At 45.7% G+C, this 24,164-nt stretch overlaps 1 protein-coding gene across 6 annotated transcripts in view; it reads right to left on the reverse strand.

Annotated features, from left to right (window-relative positions):
- EXD3 (exonuclease 3'-5' domain containing 3) overlaps positions 1 to 24,164 on the reverse strand; it is a 423,178-nt gene that overhangs the window by 37,773 nt on the left and 361,241 nt on the right. The window lies entirely within an intron of this gene.

Raw genomic sequence — 24,164 nt, forward strand, 5'->3', positions numbered from 1 at the left:
CCAGGAGGTTAGGCTGAGCAGCTTGCCCTTACAGCACATATTGAAGGGGGATATGGTCACCTTGAGCAACAGTGACCACAAGCAAAAGATGGGCTTACGATAGGTTTGGGGATTGAGCTGGTGGGAGTAGGGGATCTCAGGCCTAAACAGCATCCCAGGAAAGTCATTCTACCACTATGTGTGATCAGGAAAAAGGATTTGTTGTTTCTGGTTTGGAACACAAAAGAGATACTGTTTTTATTTCAGAGCAATTTGTAAAGCCTCCTGGCTTTAGGACACTATTCTAGGGTGGTATTGAGGGTGGGGGTGGGGAGAATTAAAGGAAACTGAAGCTGAACCTGAAATGGTTAACTTGGCCAACAGACATAGCCACGGGGGGGGGGGGGGGGGGAGAAAACCCTCTGAACCAAAAATAAGTGTAAGATTTACAAAATCTACAAACAATTGAGCACATAGACTCGGGAATGAAATATACTAGGTTGAAAGACTGACCTGTCCTCGTGTGGGCATCCTGTCTCTCCTGTCTCGTTGTCTACATTAATTCACACCTATTCAGTATCTCTGAGGCCATAGCAGTTCAGCCATTGGCTTCCATGCTGAAGTAAACACTGATTCCTCAAGTCTTCTTCTCTTCCGGGATAGTGCATGCCTCCTATCCCTTCTGATCCTGCCCTAATACTGTTTCTCCTGATCATCTCTGTCAACCAGTCCACAGGTGGCTGTGTTCCCTCCCTCTTCCCTCCAGCTATATGACAGAGCTGGGGCAGTGTCTCAGGCTGGCCTCTTGTCAAGTGAGTGCCTGGAGTTATGTCCTGCCCACCTCCCCCCACCTTTCCTTCAGATAGTATGTGTGGTAGAACAAGCATTGCATCTGGACCTAAGAGACTTAGGTTCAGTTTTGGTTCTGACATATCACAAAATCATTTACAAGCTGTATGAGCCTGGTCAGGTCCTATAACTTTAACTGAATCACATTTTCCTCATCTGTATAATAGGGGAAATAAAGTGTCCTATTGCCCTCACAGGGCTATTGTAAGAAAAGTGCTCTGTTAGCTTCAAAGTTCCATATAAACTCCAGTAAGTGTCATTATTTCTATTTTCCTAAGAGTGGCTTTCCTTCTTGTAACAGCTCCAACCACTTTCCTTTTCAAAATGCAGGGAAGAAGGAAGTGAAGGGATCCTCCCTCAGCAGTCCTCCCCCAGCCTCTCTCTCTGCAGTTGGCTCTCCAGTTCCATAGGACTCAGCTCCCCCCAAAGTGGCCTCTCCTCACACACAGCATCTCCTCTGAATGCAGCAGAAACCTGGCCCCACCCAGAGCCAGCTCCAGCTGCCTGGTGCCCACACAGCCTGCTGACCCAGTTTCTTTTCCTGTCTCACCTACTTACTAGTAGCAGAAGACACTTTCAGACCACAACAAACTCCTCTTGTGAATCCTTGTTCTACTGCACGTCTCCTCTCATCACGGGCCTTTAGGCTCTGCACAGATAAGACGGAACATTTCCCTGAGAACATCCTCAGATGGTCAGCTTCTTGGCTGTCTCTGACAAGGTCATCCCAGTCTGTGGATTCTTCCTTCCCACAGGTGGGGGAGAGAACAGGGATGTATTAGAGATGGGATAAAAAATGGAGGTTCTAGATGAACCTGACTCAGCATATTTTGAAACACCCCAGACATCAAGAACAGTAGGAGCTTTCATAAATACGTTCTTAGGGTCTGACTTTTTGCTTACCAAGGTGACAGACAGATAATCTGACAAAATCTAATTTGTTTTCTAGTACTAATGGTTTAACTTACTCCTAGGAAGACGTGACTTAACGTATTACTGCTCTTGATAATACACCAGCAGGGACCCCCTAGAGACATGCTGCCTCGGCTAAAAGAAAGCAGAGCTATGTATTTGAAATGGCACCGGGTTTGAAGTCAGACAATCAGGTTTTGTTCTGGCTTTGCCACTACTGTGTGACCCCAAATTAATACCTCTGGGCCTTAGTTTCCTCATATGTGAAATGAATGGGCTCATCTCTAGTGTCTTGCTAAGCTCTACATTTAATGATGTCCTCATTTTCCTCACTTGTATGGTGAGTGGATAGACCACTACAGTCTCCTAAAATCCCGCCTAACTCATAGATCCTATGCAGGTAGCATGGTGCCAATGCTGGGTTTGAAGTAAGAGGGCTTGCCATTTAGGGTCACAGATCTAGAGCTGAAAGAGGGCTCAGAGGCGGGCTGGTCCCACCTGATCATCCTACAGATGAGGAAGCTAAGGCCCAAAGGAGTTAAGTGACTTATCCAATGCCAAACAGTTATCAGAGGCAGGATTTAAGTCCAAGGTTCTCTGATCAATTGCAACCTCTTTGGGCCTCAGTTTGTAAAAGAAGGGGGTAAGAGTCATGATGTCTAAGGTCCATGTCACTCCCCCTGAACTCCAGTGGCTCCCTATCACCTCCAAGATCAAATACAAAATCCTCTGGCACTCAAAGCTCTCCAAAACCTAGCCTCCTCCTACCTTTCTTATGCTTCACTCTCTGACACATACTCCTCAAGCCAGTGACATTGGCCTCTTGGCTGTTCCATGAACAAGACCCTCCATCTCCAGACTATAGGCGTGTTCTCTGGCTGTCCCCCATGTCTGGAAAGCTCTCCCTTCTCATCTCTGCCTCTTGGCTTCCTTCCCATTGAAATCTCATCTTCTCGGAAGCCTTTCCCAACCCCTCTTAACTCTAGTGACTTTTCTCTCTTAATGATTTCCTGCTTTTCCTTCATATAAGGAATGTTTGTACATATGTTTGCACACATTTGTTTGCTTGTTGTCTCCTCCATTAGACCGTGAGCTCCTTGAGGGCAGCGACTATCTTTTGCCTACTTTCTGTATGCTCAGAGCTTAGAACAGTACCTGACACATGCTTACCGACTTTGACATTGTGAGTGACTAACAGAAGGACTTTCAGGTCTCAAAGAGGACCCAGTTGGGGAGGGACAAGAAGAGACAATGGAATTTTCATCAGTGGCTACCTTCTTGGTTCTAGATTTTTAATCCAAATGAGTCCTAGGTTCCTGTTGCAATGCTGCACGCAGAGCCAAGTACATGTGCATCTGATGTTTCTTAACTGCACCAAAGGCCTGTCTTTAAGCCAGGGTGAAACAGAAGCTTCTTTCATCTCAGACCTGGCAAGGGCCCAAGGGGCTGAAGCCTGTAGGAAGAGCTTAAACAAACACTATCTTGCTACACTAGCAGGACTGTACTCCTAAGGTACAAGAGCTAGTTAGCAGACCAGCCTTGGGTCCCCACAGCTATGGACCATGGGCCATGAGGGATGCAGGTGGGAGGTCACCTATGCTTTGTGATGAGAGGGCTGAATGCAGACATTTTCTTTAGCCAGCCTGAAATCTACACCCTTTCAGTGAAGAGAGAGAGAGAGAGAGAGAGAAGAGAGAGAGAGAGAGAGAGAGAGAGAGAGAGAGAGAGAAGAGGGAGATAAGGGAGACAGAGTGAGAGAGTGCATGGCATGGCATGGTATGTATCGGGAAAGGCAGGTCTGACACTCCTTTGCTTGGCCTTCTAGGCTAACAATTGGGCCCTGACCTCCATTTCCAGTCTTCTCCTCCAGCTACTGTATGTTCTAGTCACACAGTACTGGACCACTGATTGCCCTTAGCCCCTCCCATTGTAGACTTGGCTGTGCTTCTGGGCTTTTGCTCATGCTATTTCCTCTGCCTAGGATGTTCTGCTTGCTCTCATTTTCCCTGATTTGCCTATCTGGTGTGGTTCCTCTCTTGGAACTCCTGTAATTTTTTTTTGATCTCTCTAAGGAGCCTAGCATTATGACATATGTAGAGTTCTCTGCATTTGTGGTTTATCTACTTGCTAGACTGTAAGCTCCATGAGGGTAAGAGTCATTTTTCACCTAAACTTATACAAACTCATATAAACATCCCAGTACCAACAACAGAGTTCTCCAAATAGCTAATGCTTTAGAAATTTTTGTTGAATGAATGAATGGCTGGCTGGCTGGGATACTGCAGGGGGTGGAGGGATACTAAAGAAAGACTGTGGCCTGACAGTGTTGCTGAGGGCTCCTCTTAGTGCCACAAATAACAGGAAGCAGACAGTGTGGGGCCGTCTGTTTTTGGGGTCTAGCTCCTGGTACCTCTGCGACTGTGACGTGGCTGTGAGAGCTGAGCTGGGGGCCTGAAAGGGAGGGCTTCTTAGACTAACAATAGCTCTTTTCTGTCCCAGTCAATAGAGATCATGATACATGCTGGGTTGATGGGACTTGGCCCTACAAAAGCCAGTGTCCAAGAGAATCTCCTCCGGCCGGCGGGCATGGCTCCTGCTCTGGCTCTCTGCGTGACCTGGGGTTAGCCTGGACCCTTTTCCCTGTGCCCTAGATCTGGTTCCCACGGAATCCAACCTGCTCCTCTATTTAGCAGGGCTATCCCCTAATCCCCTTTGTCAGGCTTGATTCAAGCTCTGGACAATGTAGTAGGGGGAGATATCCAGAAGGGGAGCTGTGGGTAGGCAGTGGGGAGGGGAGAGAGAGGTCACCCAGTACCTTTTCTGGGCCTTTGTCTGGGGTGACTGGTGGGCTTTACCTTCTGACAACTGCAGGGACAATATGAGTCTAGGAGGACCCTGAGTTGCTCTCTAACAATTTTAAAAGAAAAAAATGGATTATCTCCTTAATTATTTTTTCACTGGGGCATGTAGACTGAGCCAGGATCTTTCCTGCCCTATATTAAACAACACAGTGTCTTCTCAAAATCAAAATGACCTAGGGCTCTAAGATCTACATGAAGGTCTCATAAGCCTGTGAGATCCTCCTTCCAAGTTAGAGAATGTGGATGTAATACTGAGAGACTGTACAAGAGAGTCAGAGACAGAGAAAGACAGAGAAAGAGGAGGTGGGAGGGAGGGAGAGGGAGGGAAGGAAGGAAGGAGAGACAAAGATGGGGAGGAAGGGGAAGGGAAGGAGTGGAGAGGGAGAGAGAAAGAGAAAGAGAGAGAGGGAGAGACAGACAGAGAGATAAAGACAGAGAGGGGGAAGAGGGAAAGAGATGGAGTGAGACAGGGAAAGAGAAAGGAAAAGAGAGAGAGAGAGAGAGAGAGAGAAGAAGAAGAAGAAGAAGAAGAAGAAGAAGAAGAAGAAGAAGAAGAAGAAGAAGAAGAAAAAGGAGGAGGAGGAGAGAGGGAAAGAGAAACCAAGAGAAGGAGAAAGTCAGAGAGAAAGTGAGAGACAATGAAAGGAGACAGAGAAAAAGAGAGAGGAAAGAGAAAGGAGAGAGGGGAGGGAGGGAGAGAGAGGGAGAAGAGAGGAAAAGAGGAGAGGAGAGAAAAGGAGAGTGTGAGTGAGTGTGTATGTGAATATAAACCATGTGACTGGCATAGTTAGTAGCCCGGACAATTCTTAAGGCAAAACCTGCTCTTTCAGGGAAGTTTTTGGCAATGCCTGGGATTGGTTGTTTAGTATAGCTATAACAAGAGCATAGGCACAAGAGAACAACAGCCCCATCAGAAAGCAAATTTCCCTTTTCTGACTAATTCAGTTCAATTGAAAGAATAAAGTTTGCTTAGCATTTACAGTATGCATGCATTTGCTAGAATACAAAGATGAAAGAAGGCAGATTTCCTGCCCTTGAGGAGCTTACAATCTTATACTCAATCTGTAACCATTTTTGCACTAGGTGCTAGCAGGGCCCAGAGAATGGGGGTCCTTGACCTCAAGGACTGAACTCCCCTGGCAATCCCTGAGCTCAGAAAACTCACAAGTCCTGGAGCCGACAGCAGAGCTTCATTTCTAGCAGAGACATCAGGGCCCTCCCCACTCTGCCTTCCCTAGCAAATGAGGTCTGGAGCCCATTGTCAGGACCCTAATGCTGTTTTCTTTGCAAAGCATTCAAAGAAAAAAGGAGAAAGAGACAGAGAACTCCTCCAATGCTAATCTTGTTAGGTTAAACTGTTCTCTAAGCAGATGGAGATAAGGCAAAGGCAGTTTTGTCTTTCTTGGCCAGGGGTTAGGTTTATAGGGCACTGAGGTCAGGCCAGGGAGCTAGCAGCAGTGGGCTTTGTGTCCCTAAGTGAGCAGAAAAAAATTATGTCCCACATTTAAAGTTAAACCTATAGAAGTCCTTGAGACAGGGTTGAATCTTGGACAAAAAAAATAAAACATGGAGTCACTTTGTGTTTCTAATCATCGGCTCCCTATCACATCCTCCATGGTTTGGCTTCCTTAGAGAGGTTCCAGAGAAACAGGCACCAAGTTCCTCAAATTGAACTAACTCTACAAGAGCTAAGGAGCTCCTGATACTCTTCATACTGGCAGTGTTTCTGCCTTACAGACTGCCACCTCTCTGTCCCACCGTCTGAGAGGCTAAGAAATAGAAACCTCAAAAACAGAAGAAAACCAAAAAATATCTCAGCTGATTTGACACTTTTGTTCTCTGTGCCCAAAGGGTAGGGAAAAAAAAGAGAATTCCCAGGAAACATTACTCCTCAACCTGTGGTCTTACTTTATTATCTACTGCACAATACCTCCCATCCAAGACAGAATCTACTCAGGTGAAGGGCAAGGCCAGGCCAGGTCCTGATAATAATAATTGACATTTCTGTAATGCCTTAAAGTTTGCAAATTGATTTAGATACATTATCTAAACTTCAGGACAATCTGGAGAGACAAGTACTACAGATATGATTAGCATCCCCATTTTACAGGTGGGAAAACTAAGGCTCAGTCAGGGTTAAGTGACTTGCCCAGAGTCATACAGAAGTATGTGCCTGAGGCAGGATTTAAGTCCACGTCTTCTCAATTTCAAGCCCAGGGCTATTTATTTATTATACCAGAAGTTTATTAAAAAACTCAAAGTTTAGGTTATCTTCCCAGGTCAGTACATGTATAGTTCCATTTCCCACACCATTTATGCCTTCCTACTATTGAATCACGAAGTTCTAAAATAATGTTAAGTCTTCACAGATTTCCTCATGTTAGCTGGCAGATAGAATGAGACAAGAAAGCAGCCTGAGACACTTTAGGATAGTTTTTGACTATAAGAGATGAATGAAAGGGCTTTGGGGTTAATCAACAGCTTACAACAAGAATGTAAAGTCCATGACATCGGGGTCATGTCTTACAGAAACCCGGAATCTTGAAGGTGGAAAAAAGACCTCAGAGGTCACCAAGTCCAACCTGCTGTTAGGGAGGCATCCCTGGCAGAGGGTCATCGAGTCCCTGAAGACATGCTGTGACCCAGACCTCACCACCTCCCGGGGCTGACCATTTTACTCTGGGATCACCTGAATTCCTAAGAAGTTTTTCCTTATGGCAAACCTAAATCTCCTTTCTCTCAGGTTCTGTCCTTTCCTTCTCTCTGTCCTCCCATGCTAAGCAGCTTGTCCCTTTTCCACGTGACAGTGCTTCAGGAATACACAAAAAAAGCTTTCATCCTCTCCAGTGTCCAGCACAGGGCCCTCTGCATCCAAGGTACTCCACATATGTAGATCAAGTAACTGACCAGACAGTTCAATCAGCCAGTGAGCCCCTTGCTGTTCAAGGTTTCTCGGGTTGGCAGCTACAGAGTTCCGGCCCGAGTCTGAAGTAAAAAGACCAGAAGTAAAAGAAAGGATTTGTCCTGGACAAGCTGGGGGTTATACTTGGCACTGGCCATGGGGTGGTAAATATGGGAAACCCAATCCTAATTTCCATTACTTTCTTTGTAATGGAATAGGGAAATAGCCACGTTCAAGCTTAAACAATAAACTTTAGAAATTATTTGGTCTATTTTCCTTTAACTTGGGGTATATGTACTTGGTTTAAATTTAAAAAAAAAACGGTATTCCAATATAACTGGTTTCCTTATTTTATTTTATATATTTAAAAATATCATTCTGAAGAGTCCACAGGCTTCTTCACATTGCTAGATGGTTAGGAACTCCTGGTCTAAATTCTCTCTGCCTAAGTGCTGCTCCCGAGGATCCCTAATCCCAGCCCCTGGTCAGTGCTGTCCTTGTGAGATGAGCTGGGCAACATAACAGCTAACCCTTATGATGTGTGCACCTCTGAGTCTTACCCTCTCTCATGTGTTTGTCTTGTTTTTGGAAATACACAGCTTTTCAGAGTGTAATTTCACAGGTACCTGTGATTCATGGAAGTTTGGAAATACAGGGTGTGGGGATCTTATTCCAAGTTTCCTGAAATTTCTGTGCAAGTCTCATGGAGGAAGATGGTATTGTCTCTGTTTCCAAAACATGGCTGTCATTTGAAGGGAGAAGGGCAAGAGACTGAAATTTTTAACTCAGAAAATTGGTATAGTTTGTATCACTGCTATTCCTTCTTCCTAAGCACCCCCTACTCCTTGATCACTCTGTTCACTGTATTTCCTAACTGTCTAGGTAAGTATATGCTTCTGTCTTGTACTGTGTACAGTTTCTACAGAAAGATGGGGATAGAGGGAAAAGAAGAGAAAGGTAAAAGGAGAGGAGAGGAGATAGAGAGGAGAAGGAGCAGAGGGGAGAGGAGAAGGAAAAGGGGGAAAAGAGAAAAAGGAGAGGAGATGGAAGGAGATCAGGGACGGGGGGAGGGGAGAAAGGGCAGATATAGACAGCTGGATTCAGAGCTAGCAATGGAGCTGAAGGAAGAAAGATGAGAATGAAAGAGAAGTAGGCAGAGAGGCATCGAAAGGAAGCCTTGGGTCCTTCTAGAGAAGGAGGGGGGCCAGTTCCCAGACCCAGAGAAGCTGAAGGAAGGCCAGGCAGGCCTGCCTGCTTGCTTAAGCAGACTGGGCGGCCCTTGGTGAGGGGGGAGGGAGTGGAGTGGGGGGGGAGTGAGTGTGAGAACTTGCTGATTGCTAAGCAGTGTGGGAAAGTGGGAGGATGGGCGGGAGGATGGGCAGGCGGGCGGGCAGGCAGGCAGGCCGGCGGGCTCACTTTAGTCACAGCAAAGGCAGTGGGAAACAAACAGCCTGAGAGAGCAGGAGTGAGCTGGAGAGAGCCCGCCCAGCCAGGCAGGAAGGAGGGGCTAAGGCTGGGAATTTCTCAGAGCGTGTGAGTGAGTGTGCAATTACGGCACAGAGAGTGACAGGCGTTTGAAAGGGGGGTACTCAGATTAGAGTGATTAAGATAGATTCAAAAGGAAGCACTTCATTTGCCCCCCAGTGACTGAAACATCTCTCTCCTGTGGGATCCCTGGGCTCCACACACTGGGTGGGGGCTGACTCCAGCCTGTCTACCTGGGATGGGAGTTGGTTGCAACACCGTTTTTTTCCCTTGAAAGTGAGACACTGCACTCTGCCAAGGGGTGAGCCTTCGGGAGGGATGACGTGGTACCACCCCCCACCCCTGGGGTGCCAGCTCATCCCTGGCACTGAATCATGGCCAGACAGTGACATCTACCCGAAGATGGTCAGAGGGAAGCAGGGAAGCGGGGAAAGCAAGCTGGCTGGCAGGCCGGGACTATGCCAGTTTAAATCTCCCTTGAGTGAGGCTAGAGGGCTAAGAACTGTTTGCTTTCCAGTCCTCCAAGGAAGTCTTTACACAGGGGCCCAGGGCTGCCTTTTCTTTAGGTCTGATCAAGGCCTGCACCATATTGCGGGGGTGGGGGGGGAACACCCCTGGAAATGTGTGAGCCAAGCAATTGAGGCTGATCTTTTGGAAGATTTGGGCTGAGGTCCTGAGCCAGTGCCTCATGGGGATCTCAGAGTTGGTAGCCTTAGGGAGGCTAGCCTTTTTCCTGGGATGGTGATTCCAGGGAGGCTGGGGCAAAGATTTTTCCAGGAAGGTTGTCCTAACTAGTAAGGATAATTCCAAGGGAAAGAAAAAGGGCTGCTGAGATGATGACCAATTTTTTGACCAGACAATCAGCTTCATGAAAGCTGGCCCCTTAGGGGAAGAATGGCAAGTCAATCCTTTAGGAAAGGATTTTAGTCCAAACAGTAGTCTAAGATCGGCTGACTTGAGGCTCAGCCCATTGGCCAGTTCTGTATCCCTGCAAATAAGGTTATGGGCTCAGAACAAGAGATAGAAAAAGAAGCTGGAAATAGAGGGGAAACGGCATTCGGGGTCCAGTGCAGATGAGGAAGTTCTGTATACTTAGCCCAACCTTTCTCCTCCATGGCATACCAGGCCACATAGAAGGGTTGTGTGTGTGTGGGAGGGACAGAGATAGAGAGAGATAGAGATAGGGAGACAAAGACAGGGAGACAGGGAGGGGGCAGAGGGGGCAGAGGGGGCGTGGAAATGCTGCCTGCTGACTGTCCCAGGGGCCAGGCCTCACACAGAGTGTCTAGGCTGGGGCCTCACACGCTAAATGGCCAGAGACAGGCTGTCCTTGGGGACTGGGGCCATGGGTATGTAGAAAAATAGCCCAAGGTGATTCTGAAGAAAAAGTAGCTTCCTTTCAAAAGAAAGGCAGCAGGGCCTGGTTAGGGAGGCACTGCAGCAAACCCTTAGGCAATGCTCAAGGTTTCTGAAACTCCCTATTTTTAGGATGGCACCTTTGTGCACGGGTAGACAGAGGGACTTGCCAGGTTTACCAAGACACTACTGGGTTTGCCTTGTACTTGCCATAATCAGGCCCACATTCTCCTGAAGAGAATACATTCCCTGATCATAGCCACTCTTAACTGTGTCATGGACTCCTTTGGCAGTTTGGGCAAGCCTATGGACCCATTCTCAGAATAATGCCTTTAAATGCATAAAATAAAATACACAGTTCTACAAAGGAAACCAATTGTTTTGAAATAAATGATAACAGGATTCTGTAAGGTTTTCAAAGCACTTTAATATAGATTATCTTGTTTGATCCTCACAACACTGTGAGCTAGGTGCTATTATTATCCTCATTGTAAAATGAATGTAAAAAAATGTTAAAAAACCCCAAACACTTGTAAAGGTGAAGAAACTGAGGCCAAGAGGTAGATGGCTTGCCTAAGGTCACATGGCTAGTAAGAGGGTCTGAGGAAGGCTTTGGGCTCAGGTCCTCCTGATTCCAAATCTGGAGCTGTTGCTACATAAAATTATAAATTTTTTTTTTTAAAGTTCACAGACCCCAGGTCAAGAACCTTTGCCTATCTGTTACAGACAAATAAATGCCACACTGGTTCACCCATCCACATCACAGACTTCAGCTTCTGTGTGTCAAGTCAGATTTGAGCTTCCAAGTTAGCAGGTCAGGAAGGGGTCTACCAGTCCAAAGAATCTTTTTAAGGCCCTGGGATAAAGGTTTGCAGGGTGAATTAGACACTTGTGGGGATGGGGTGGTGGCAGGCAACATTTCAAATGCTAAACCTGAAATGCCCATAAACTGGCAAGCCAGGTCCCTGATGGCTGTCTGCCCACCTCTGTTTTTCTCTCTATTGCTGAGACCCTCCAGTCTTATGCTTTTTGCACTATAAGCTGCTGTCTAAATAAAGCCCCAGCCTTCTACCATGCCTGACAAATGAGGGATTTGGGGATATGGGGATGGAATGGGTGTATGTGTGTGAAATTCACACCTAAATATTTCTAAATATTGTTTAGTCACCACCTGGTAGTGTTTGTTTCCTAGATTAAGAGGCTGAGAGGTAATAGGAGCAAAATTGTCCAGAGCTCAGAAAGGGGACAGGAGGTTAAAATCACTGAACTCAGCAGGCCCTGCTTTGACTCTTCTTGGAGAGGCAATCCAGATGTGACATCCTGTAGCACACAGAACGTTACAACGTTACAGAACCCCAATAAAGTCTTCTAAATAAACAGCTTAAACTGATGATGGAGAGGGCCTAAACAAGAGCAGAGGTAGTGGTGGAGAAGGAAACAGTTTTTCGCTGTGATTTGAAGGTGGGGGTTCAAATCACATCTCAAATGCTCACTAGCTGTGTGATTTAAGCAAGTCCCTTAACCTCTCTCGGCTCTACGTCTCTAAGATCCCTTTGAGCATGAAATCGATGATCCTAACTTAATACTCGGGTGCCTTTTTGTGGCATGGATGTGACCATGGCTTCCTGAAGTATATGCTGGGGGGAATGAAGCCTGGCAGGTCCCATCAAGTTGGGAAAGCTTCCAGTACAGTAGACTTGGTTATATTTATCAGCCAAGCACCAGCTCAGCTAGATGCAGAGAGACTCATCAAAGGTTGACCACAGAATGATGAATTTTTTGGCCACAGCAACTCACCAAGATCGCCTACTAAGGAACAGAAAAGTTGTGGTCTGTACTGTCAGAGGAAGTACCCAACAACCAAGAAATCACAGATTTGAGAAACATTGAATATAGGGCACCAGTGATACAGAGGTGAGCAAGGTTTTTCACCCTTAGAGCTAAGAGGAGAGAAGTATTCTGAAAGTACCCTTGCCCATTCTTCCCTGCCCTGCTCTGCCCATACTGCTTGACTCCAGAAGTGTGATAGGAGAGTATTCATTCTGCACAAATCTTTTACTCATATTTTAACATTTATATCTTACTTTAGGATTTACAAAGCACTTTCTTCCTAGCAGGTAAATAGCAGATTTCTAGGCTCAGGGAGATGCAATGATTTGCCCAGTCATGACCACCAGGATTTGAACTCAGGTCTCCTTATTCCAAGTTCAGAACCCTTTGATACTTCCACTCTACAACTCTCTGCCTTTCTGTTTTATATGATTCTAGACCAGAGTACTATCTGACAAGATGATCATGAAGTAGCTGGGAGCCTCTGGAAGCTTCCTGTTGTCTTGCCTGAGAGGGCTCCAGAACAGTAGGATCCCAGTAATGCAACTGGGAGAATAAGCCAAGGATGGTATAATAATGTGCTGGCCTGGGATGGGCCACTCCTGGTAAGTCCCTGAAGAAACATCACGTTTACCTTCAACAAACAAAGCCTCTCTACCTTTTCTGGTGCCTTGAAAAAGATAGACATTGTTGTCTTATTAAAATTATTATTTTCCTCACTTGCCCCTGTTTTCCCAGCCTGGAAAGCAGAAGTGGTGCCTGAGAACCAAACCAGGCTAGACATCAAGACTTGGACCAGAGAGAAGGTCACCTGCTCCAGCCTTTCCCCGCCAAAACCCCAAAAGGGGAATCGAGTCTGCGTACTTCCTGGACCACTTGAAAAGTATGGCCAGGGTCAAGGGAGAGGGATTTCTGGGTATGGGTGCAGAGGCCATTCTCCTTTGACCTCACAAAACACGTTGCTTGCCTTTTTCTAATGTTTGCGCCAATTTTGTATTTTAGTTCTCTTAATATGTCTTATCTAGATTATTAGCTTCATTAGGAAAGGGCCCTATGATTCATGTAACCTGTATCTATCCCTAACCTAATCCAGTACTCTATACAAACAGGCCCATAATAAAAGTAGACTTAAAATTAAACTGAATGTCATCTCTCAACAATTTTTTCAAGACTCCAAAGCCCCTTGCTTTCAACCCAAGGGAAGTTTTCTTAGAGTGGTTCACATTCCATTCCACAGGATTCAAAGCTCTTCAGAATCTGCTGTTCCCTACCTATCCAGCCTTTTTGATAACCTAGGAATTGCCATCCTTTCTGCCTATCCAAATCCTACCCATTGTTCAAAGTCTAATTCTAGTTGTGCCCCTCTACGAGGCCTGCCAAGGCCATTTCTGTTCAGAGACATCTTGCCCTGCCCTGGGTGACAGTATCTATGGTCCAAAATACTAATCTAGCACTTACTTTAGGGTAGCTAGGTGGTGCAATAGATAGAGGGTCAGGCCTGGAGTGAAGAAGACCTGAGTTCAAATGTGGCCTCAGATACTTACTAGCTGTGAGACCCTGGGCAAGTCACATTACCTTGCTTTCCCATTTCCTCATCTATAAAATGAGCTTGAGAAGGAATGGCAAACCACTCCAGTATCATTGCCCAGAAAACCCTGCATGGGATCATGAAGAGTTGCACATGACTGAAAAACAACTAAACAAACAACCCCAAGAGACACTTATTTACTGCCTTGTGACTTTTCTTCATTGTTGATAAACATTCTAGGTTCTCCTATCTTCCTTACACAGACTGAACTCCTTGAAGGCAGAGACCTACGTTTTACTTGTCTGTAATTTCTCAGTGCTATGTATACGCCAGGTACTCAATATTTCTGGAATGAGTTAGGAAACTTGAGCATTCGCCTTAAGGAAACAATTACTTTGAAAAGGGGAGAATAATCAGCTCTATACCATATGCAGCCCCTGGTGTCTCACTCTTATTTGTGTTACTGTTAAACTCCAGCGCCTTTAATCTTCTATGCTCAACTCCTGCCATCACATTAATCATTTAAAACACTCATCTTTTCACTCTCCTGCCCAGGACATCCACTCTAACCCTCAACCTTCTATTTATGGCTATTCAGAATTGGAGGCTCTCAGCCTATCCACCTGTCCAGCCTCCCAGATGTCCTAGGAATCCACCCGTTCATTCTCACTTATGGGCCACAGACCAATTAATCCCCTTTACTGCCAGTGTTATTCTCTTTCTGTCTACACATTCCTAAACATCCTTCAAAGCCCAACTCAACTCTTGCCTCCTCTAGTGTCCAGGGGTTCTTAAAGTATGAATTATACAAGTGACTATAAGTCTTGTTTTGTTTGCTAACTGTTGTATATGTGCCTGCTTTCCTTAATTAAACTTCAAGCTCTATCTCTTTCTTATCATAAGATCATAGCTCTAGAGTTGGAAGGGCCCTTACAGACCATCAAATCCAACTACACTCATTTGACAAATGAGCAAAGTGAGACACAAAGTAGTTAAGTGACTTGCCCAAGATCACATGGTAAGTGTTTGAGGAAGGATTTGAACCTGTCTTTCTTGTTCTAATGTCAAAACTCTATGTACTATATATGAGATACCCTTCACCCCTAATTCTCCCAACCAATCTCCCGAGGTCTCAGATCCCCAGGCCTTTTTTCACTATATAAATACCAGCCCATAATTTCTCTCCATAACCCACTAGAGTCCTGACACCCTCTTCCTTCTCCTCCTTCCCTGTCTCAGTCTGAGATCAAGCAAGGCTGCCCAGGCCCAATTCCCCATTCTGGGCTTTGGTGGAGCTCAGCCTCCACCCTGGTTCTCAGGCACCACTTCTGCTTTCTGGGCTGGGAAAGTGTACCAAGAGAAAAATAATAAATTTAAGAAGACGACAGTTTCCATCTTTCCCAAAGGTAGAAAATAAACTCATTGTTTGGCTTTCTGGCAATCCTGATGATGATTTAAATATGCCAACCTGTCCACCCCACCCTTTCTAAACACAGAGAAACCACCAGGCTGGTAGCTCCCTTTAAACCCCCTTCTTCCCCTCCCAGACTGCCTACTCTGGAGGCAAACAGATGAACCTCCACTGGTGTCTGCAGGGCCCCTTACTGAGGGATATGGTATGAGATGGTGATTGTTTTGGACAGGTGATGAGCATCAGACTTTGTAGACTAGTATCTGTAATGCCCTTAGCTAATAATAGAGAATCTCACGATGCATGTTTGCATACCTTCTGGGCAAATTTTAGGCTATAGGCAGAGGACTCGTGCCTGTGGTGTTCCTTACTAACAGGGACTGTCAAGGTTTAATCTGGTGAATTTCCTGAGGAGATTATAGGATCGCAGATGGGGAACTGTAAGATGTGGGGCTCTGGGTTGAATGGATTGGCTTCCTGCTCTGGAAGCTGTAAAAAAACCCAGAGATTATTTAATTGAGAAGAAAGTGCTAAATATGTCAGGCCAGGTCTTTTCCGAGATGATTTCTCCACCTCTTTCTACAGATAAATATCTCATTTATTTCTGGGGGCCAGCTCATGAAATCTGACCCCAGGATGTCCCAGTGCAATTCATATCTAACCCTTCTAACTTGCTTTAGTCTCCAATTCTCTTTCCTTTCACTGGAAGGATAAACAACTACTGCTCTGCCTCAGCAGCCCCTCACCCAGACTGAGGGAGGAAAAGCAGGTGCTTTGAGTAGCAGAACACCTTTTGGCCTTACTTTAACAGTCTGTAAAATGGGAAAACAATACTAACCCACTTGGCAGGGCATTTCTAGGGATATCTAGAGATAAAAAAAGCACTTCACTAGATGGTCAATGACATGGTAATGCTCAGATGCTGGAAAACACAGGCAGCATCAGTTTAACAACCCTAGAAAACACTTAAACCAGTACAAACAGCTATGTCTTCCCCAAGGATCTATGTGACAAAGGAATACTACTGGTCACTTGCCAGATGTTTCCTCTGGTGCTCTGGAATGGTGGAAAGAATGATGGATCTGGTGTCAAGACCTGGGTTTGAATATTGGTCATCTGTGTGACCTTGGAAAGTCACAACCTCTCTGGACCTTAGCTTCCCCCCTCTGTAAAATGGAGGAGTTAGTACAGATGACCAGCTTTAAACCTATGATCCTATGACCCTACTAGTCAGAGGTAGGGCCTGTTCTGTGTGGCTGGGGCCTTTATGCTATGATCTTACTGTTTAGTGACTCAGTGGTCGAGCCTGGGGGAACTAAGTCAATTGACCACAAGCTCAATATGAGTCAACAGAGTGACAAAGCACTTAAAAAAACTGAAATAATCTTGGACTGCATGAAGTCCCCCAGCATTCAGAATGTGGAAGGCGATAGTCCTTCTGTACTCTGCCTGACATCTCACGTTCAGTTCTGGGTGCCTCAGTTTAGGTCAGGCACTGATCCCCTAGCACATGTCCAGAGGAAGCTGACTGGGATGGAGTAGGGGCCTGAAACTATGCCATATAAGATCAGGTGAAGGAACTTGGGACGCTTAGCCTGGAGAGGCAAGATAAGACTTAGGAGGAGAGTGCAGGAGAACTGCCTGAAAATAACTGAAGGGACGTTGTCTGGAGCAAGAATTAGACATGTTTTGTATGGCCCTAGAGGAGAGAACTAGGATTGGTCCGTAGGTGTTACAGCTAGTTAGATTTCAGTTCCGCATAAGGAAGTTTGCTTTTTTTTAAACAACTAAGAGCTGTCCAAAAGTAAAATGGATTGCTTAGTAGTTAGTGAGTTTTCTATCACTTGACACGTAGGGAGAGATTGAACCAGTGGGAAGTTGACTGCTGTAATGGCAGAAGAAATATCTGAAAGGAATGATCTGAGCCTAGGTGTGACTCTTTAGATTACAGCCTATAAACCTTGCAACATTGCGTGAGGAAGGTTTAAATTTGGTGGGCAGGTTTGTGATATCTCCCACTACTCCAAGCCCCTCAGGTCTTTGCTGTTTCTCTTGAGGCCATGACTTGGACTTGCAGGTTGAATATAAAATAATAGCGAGCCTTCATATAAGTTGGCAAAGCCATTTGTAAATATTAATTTATCTTATCCTCACAATTACTTCAATGATGTAGGTGCTATTATTTGGGCTATTTTATAGATGAGGAAACTAGGGCAAGTAGGCTGAGTGACTTGCCCAGGCAGGGATTGTTTGAGGCGGTATTTGAACTCGGCTCTTCCTGACTACATGTGCGATGTTTTTTTCTACCACAGTGTCTGAAAGTCAACCCCAAGCTGGCATCTTCTATCCAAGGAGTCTCTATACTGAAACATGGGCATGAGAAAGTGTTAGTCGGCAGCTTAGTTCAGGTATCTTAAGGCTTTAAAATCTAGCCTAGGTTTCATCAACAGCTCTTCACCAAAAGCTGGGTCACCAAGTATGAGAACAGCTTACCAAAGGTCTGGTCCACTGTTTTACCCTGGACTATTCTACCGACCTTCTACACTGGACCATTCTGAACTTCACCTTTTATCGTGGTCTGCTCTGACATGCCCATCTCCTGTCCAGTCTCTCTCCTTCATCTTCAGGCCCCTGTAGCTTGTATTCCACATGCTTAATCAGGGGATTCTGACAGCCAGCCCTTTCAGAGACCCTCCACAATCTGCTACTTCCTTTCCTTTCAGAGAGATTCCAGACGATGTCTAACACAGCCAGTAGGTCCTATGCTTCTGCAGGGCCAATAAAATGGACAAATCTAATCTTTCAGCAGCAGCAAATTGTAGACCGGCCACTATCAGGGAGCTGGCTGTTCTGGCGAGCTTGTCAAGACAGCGTTGTTATCTTGATATACAGCTGACACAGGAAATGAAGTTGGCTTGATTTGAATGAGCAGATTCTGGGTCGTAGGTTTTCTGCATCACAATTTGAAGCTACTGAGATGTGGAGTTCATATTTTAAGAAGGATACTGATAAAGTGAAATCCCCCCTTCCCCAGAAGAGGGCAACTAGGGTGGCCAACAGACTTCTGGTCACTGAGGTACTCATGGAGAGGCTGACCGCCTATCAAGGGTGCCGAACAGTGAATTCCTAACTTGGGTAGGAGGCCCAGATGACAGTGTCATCTGAAGACCCTTCTGGCTCTGAGTATATGGTTCTAATATGCTAGACTCTCTACACTCTGTGAAAACCACATCCAGGGACCTAAATCCCCAAACGCACAAAACAAATAGACAAACTCAGGCTGGGAAGGTCTTGGTCTACCTCATATTTTATCCAGTATTACTGTAGGCAGCTGAGGACCCTGACCACTCAGTACCTACATATACAGACATAATCTGGGCTCTCTAGAGCAGGGCATTGATTTGCAATTCCCTATAGTCTTTAGATGAGGTCATAGATAGTGAGGAGGGAGTGTAGGGCTTAAGGGACAGAGAGCTCTAAGCTTTAGAACACAGGCCTTCTGAGAAAGGAGCATCACTGGGAAGGGAAAAGTTTTAAGATGCTGTAATGAGGCAGCCTGGCTGGGTCCTCCCTCAGCACAAGCATCCTCCTCATCACTGCCCAGCATGACGAGGAGGAAAGGCGCTGCGTTCAGGTCTTCAATAGGCTGGAATTTTAAAGGTGCTCCCAAGGGTCTGAGAAGTTTGTTCCCTTCTAGTTACGAAAATAGGATTTGCCAGATCACAGAACCCGAGAACACCTCCTGTTACTTTAGAAACAGCCTATTTATTTGGGCATCGACTGGTAAGGAAGAATACCTTTCAGATAGGTATTGTCTATATAAGTAGCAAGATCAGTTCTCACTGAAGTCAAGGTTTCCTATGATTTAGAAGTGAAGGACCAATAAGCTGGGAAATACAAAGAAGCTGGTGGTGCAGTGGATAGAGTGCTGCGCCTGGAGTGAAAAAGACCTGAGTTCAAATCTATCCTCAAGACACTTACTAGCTGTGTGACCCTGTGAAAGTCACTTAACCTCTGTTTATCTCAGTTTTCTGAACTGCAAAACGGGGACAATAATAGCACTCATTTCACAGGCCTGGCACTTAGTAGGTGCTATATAAATGCTTATTCCCTTCCCTTCCTCTTATTGTTCTCCCAGTCTCAAGTTTCTCCTCACTCCAGTCCAATCTCCACTTAGTGGTCAAACTGATTTGTCAGCATAGTTCTGAACATGTGACCCTCTCTCGTCCTCTTTAATAAATTCCAGTGGCTCTCTAATACCTCTAGGATCAACCATAAAATCCTAGGCTTGGTTTTTAAAGCCCTTTATGCCTGGCTCCTTTCTCCCTCTCCAATCTCCTTACACCTTATCTCCCTCTACTTCCTCTGTGATGCAGGGACACTGACCTCCTATATGTGGTGCGCATCCTACATTCCGACTCCTGACTCCAGGCATTTTTACCCATGGGTCCTCTTTGAGAGCAAAGGGCCACCAACAACAATGGGATAAAGGAGTTACAATCTAAAAGAGACAATGCTGCCTGTAACTTAAGAGAGAAGGCCATTTAAGGAGACAGGATGCAGGAGGCAAATAGTGGCTTTGTTTCTCCTGTTTTGGTAACTGCTTCTTCTGGTCCTGCGGACTATTAAAATAGATAGATTGCTGAAACACTTTGACCAGGCAAAAGCTTGGATGCACAGTTGTCCATGGATGTGTATGTTATGTACATGCTTGTCAAGCTTAGTCCAAATCTTACCCGGTGACGGGGCAGTTGTCAGCTTCTATTCTAGAAAGAAGGCAGCTCTAGGCCCTCTGGGCCTTTAGAACTACCCTGGGGTTGGGCACAATGCACTGTACAATGGGTACTGATCTATAGTATCTTCCTAGAGGTTCACATAAAGACATGGAGTGGGGACAGGGGGACTAGGGTAGGGGTGGCAAGGAATCAAAGGAAGTCTTTGAGTAAAGGCTGGATGACTTTATGGGGAATGTTGTAGACAGGATTAATCATTTGAGAAGGGGTTGGGTAGAACATCCTCTGAGGAGCCTTCCTACTTACAAGGAGTCATTGTATTCTTATTCTAGGGATCTAGGTAAAACAACTATTTAGAGCAGAATACAGAGTCTGTTAAATCTCACCTAAAATGAGATAATAAAATCATTTTCAACTCATTCTACTGATATTCACTTGTATATACGTCCACATGCTCCCAGCAGATTGGAAGGATGGTGTCATGTTTCAACTTTTTTTAACATTAGTGCAGAACTGTGAATATAGGAGGCTCTTTTTAAATGTTTGCTCAATTGAACCATATTGAATGAATGGCCTCCCAGAGTAAGAACGTCAGTGCTTGGGTTTTAGCCACTGCAAAGTGTTTAGTAAAAGCTCTAAAAGAGGTGTAGGGCACAAGGATGCCTCCTGGCAGGGTGTAGTTGCCCCAAGACAGCCCACCCAAGAGAAGGAGGCTCCCTGCAGAGGCCACCACGGTCTGAGAATGGAGTGGAGGTGGTTTCAGAGAGATCAACCAAAAAAACAAAACTGAGAACACCAGGCAGCACTGCTGTTTGAAGTGCCTCCTGGCTTTGGCCCAGAAATGAGCCTTCCTTCTCCAGGTTCTGATAGAGAGTCTGGAGCTTGGACTGAGGGAAGGAAGGGAGAAGGCCTGGTGCAGGGGAGAGGCAGCTGGCCTGGTTGTTCCCGCCATGGCACATATGGTCCCAGTTTACCCTCACGGAAAGGGGAGGGGATCAGCCTCTTGGAGCAAAACAACAATGCCCAGAAATGGAGGGGCCCTAACTGTGAGCCGCCTCCCTTCCCCCACCACCATCCCAGCTCTGGAATCACACACCTTACGGATTTAGCAAATTCCTAAAACAGAGAAACTCGTGGTGAGCAGGATGGGATAGAGAGGGCCAGATGGAGGCTAATTGAGGAAAGGGGGGGAGAGGTTGCATCTTGGTACAAACAGGAAACCAGGGGCCAACCTCCATTAGCACCTCCTCACATTAACCCTTAGCACTGCTTCTGTTCCCACCTTCCCTAAGGGTAGATGTTAAGAATTTGGTGGGAATCAAAATGTCCATCAGTCAGTAGCAGCCCAGTCCAGCTTGCCTTTTCTCTGTTCCCACAGTTCACAGGGTTACTAGGGCCTAATTCTGTCTATATTTATTAGGAACCCATCATAGAAGACCTAGTGAAGGATAATCATGATAATCACTCACATTTTATATAGCATGTAAAATCTTTACTGTAGCTTTGTGAGGTAGATAGCTAAAGAACTGTTATCTCCATTTCATAGATAAGAAAACTGAGGTTCAGAATAACTTATCTATAGTCAGTCAGCTAAGTATTTGCTCCTTGCTCCAGTTAACTCCTTTTTTATTCCATAATGTTCTTCCCATTACAACATATTCACTGCCTCTCTTTTAAAAAGATGAATGAGGGTAAATGAGACAGAGTCCCTGCCCTGACAATCAGGAACTTGCAGTCTGGTAGGGGAGCTAAGACATATATAGATATAACTATAACACAAAGCAGTATAATAATAACACTAGTAACTCAGATTTATAGGGTACAGAGTAATTTCCTCCTGACAACTCTGTAGGATAGCAAGTCTGAATATTATTAACACCATTTTATGGAAGAGGAAACAGAGGCATGAAGGGTACTGGGTCAGAGAAGAGGCTCAAACTCCAGGCTTCTGACTCTAATCCCAGGACTCTTTTCCCACTACAAATGCTGCCTTCCACACTTCCCACAGTACATGATAAATGTAGTCAAGAAAGGGACAAATGGTGGCATTTTAGAGCACCTTTGGAGGTTAAAGGGTTGGAGCTCAGTGGAATGAGATTGTGTTCTGGGTGCAAAAGGAGAAGCTGGTGTACCCTGAAAGCTCATTTTAGGCACTCTCAGCTCTATAAGGGAAGGGCGATGCTGTTTGGGCACTACTCTCCCACTCTCCTGGAAGGGCTGAGGATTGGGCGGAGCAGCCTGATGCTCCCAAGTCAAGAAACCAAGCACTGAACAGACTCCCGGGGGAGCTCAAGATTTCAATGGCTCTTCCTTGCTTTGGTCAGCTGAAACCAGGCCACTGCTGGGGTTTACAATGAGCAGGAGCAGTCTGCTGAGAGCCCCCTTCTCTCTAGCAGGTGATGCCATGGTAATCAGAGAAGGCCCAGTGTCCAACACTGAGGGTGGCAAGATGCCCAGCTTCTAGGAGCCCTTTTCAAAGGCTTAACACTTTGTGGGCTTTCTAGTCAGGCTTATTCAAAAGCAAAGACTCAAGCTTGGCTGTTCAAAACCAGAAAGGGGTCTGCAGCATTATTGTGACTGATTCTCAGAATCCTTGCCTGCCAGCACTCTCTCAATCAGGGTTATAGGGATCTGTTAGAAGGCCAGGCATGTACGTCCTGTGTGGAGAGCTGGGGCATCTTGCAAACACCCATCCCTATCAGGCCTGATGGGAACAAGTCTTTGCCTACTGAAGAGGGAAAGGGGGGCACTGAAGGACAGAGACGACTTGGAAAAATGGCTCCTTGACAGTTTTCAACAGACTACATAGGGCCTAGCCTAAGTAGCAAATGTGCTAGGATCCAAGTGTAGTAAGACTTTCTCCTGTCCGGATCCTGACAGGTCTCTTCCAGTTCAAGGACTCTGGAACTTTTCAGGAAGGAAGTACTTAAGGAGAGTGAACATTCTGGTCCTTGCCCTTGGGGAACTCACAGTTTTAGCTGGGGAGATGGCACACACAGGGGAAGATAAGGTAACAGCAGAGTCCAGTGTATGATTAAGGGAGAGCCAGTGTGGTAGGTTCAGAGATCAGAGAAGGAAAGAACTAGGCAGGGGAAGCCAGAGAAAGCTCAGGAAGCTGGGCTGGACCTTAAAGTTTTAGTAGAATTGAGAAAGAGAGGAGAGAATAGGGCATTTCAGAAAGGAGCAAAACCTTTACAAATTTGGAAGAAGTGGTAATGAGCATGGCAGGCGGTGAGGATAGCTAGGAGAATAGCCTGGTGGTGCAGAGGGTGCATGTAGGAGAGTGGAAGACTAATTCTATGGGTAATAGCTTGTGAAATACAGAGTGTTAAAACTGGGAGGGACCTAGATAGAGATCATCTACAGCCCCTGAATTTTATAGATGAGGAGAATGAAGCCCCCAAAGGTAAAACGACTTGTCCCAAATCATGGTAAATTAGTAGGGAGCTACTAATTCTTGACTCCTCACTCTTTTATCTGTTATACCACATGTGGTTAGTAGGCCTGTCCTGGTTGGATAAGATAATCTGCAGGTTGTTCCTAAGTAGCTCTGAGACAGTAGGTTAGGAGTCCAGTATGACTGGACTAGAACAGACACAGGTAGACAAACTCTCAGTAATGACGTAACAAGTGCTGTTAGTGAAATGCTTTTTATGTCAAACCCCAATGCTGGGGAAACCCAGGGGCTCTCTGAAGTCTTAGAAATATTCTTCTGTAAAATATCTCATTACCCAAGGGACTCCCAGAATGAGGCTTGTCTCTTTAATTTTAGGATCTCAAAGCTGACAGGACCTGTTTGGAGGAAGGAGACTTTGCTACCCTGGGAGGAACAGCAGCGACGGTTCTCTCTGCCAAGACAGACAGAGCAAAGTGTGGCTGACAGCCAAGCCAAAACCAATATGCAGGTAACTTTTAAAAGATGAAACCATCTCTGGCCCCCTCAAACCATCCCAGTATGTACAACCGTCATAGTTGGCATTCCCTGACTTAGTGTCTACACTAGAATCACTTTACAGATAGACCTAGTCACAGCAGACCAAACTGTCTGTAACCTCAGAGGTTAAGTCAAGGGGTGGGAAACCTGCAGCCCTGAGGCCACATGTGGCCCTCAAGTGCGGCCCTCTGACTGAACCCAAACTCAAACAAACCCCAAGGATTTGTTCTGTGCAGTTTGGATTCAGTCAGAGGGCCGCACTTGAGGACCTATGGCCTCTAAGCTGCAGGTTCCCCACCCCTGGGTTAAGTCAATGCATATTTGAAGTCAGGGTGGGACTTAGCTTCCTATAGAAATAATTGGATATTTTCTGATCTGGAGCCT

The sequence above is a fragment of the Phascolarctos cinereus genome, unplaced genomic scaffold, assembly GCF_003287225.1.
Source record: "Phascolarctos cinereus isolate Bilbo 61053 unplaced genomic scaffold, phaCin_HiC Scaffold_2;HRSCAF=192, whole genome shotgun sequence".
NCBI lineage: Eukaryota > Metazoa > Chordata > Mammalia > Diprotodontia > Phascolarctidae > Phascolarctos > Phascolarctos cinereus.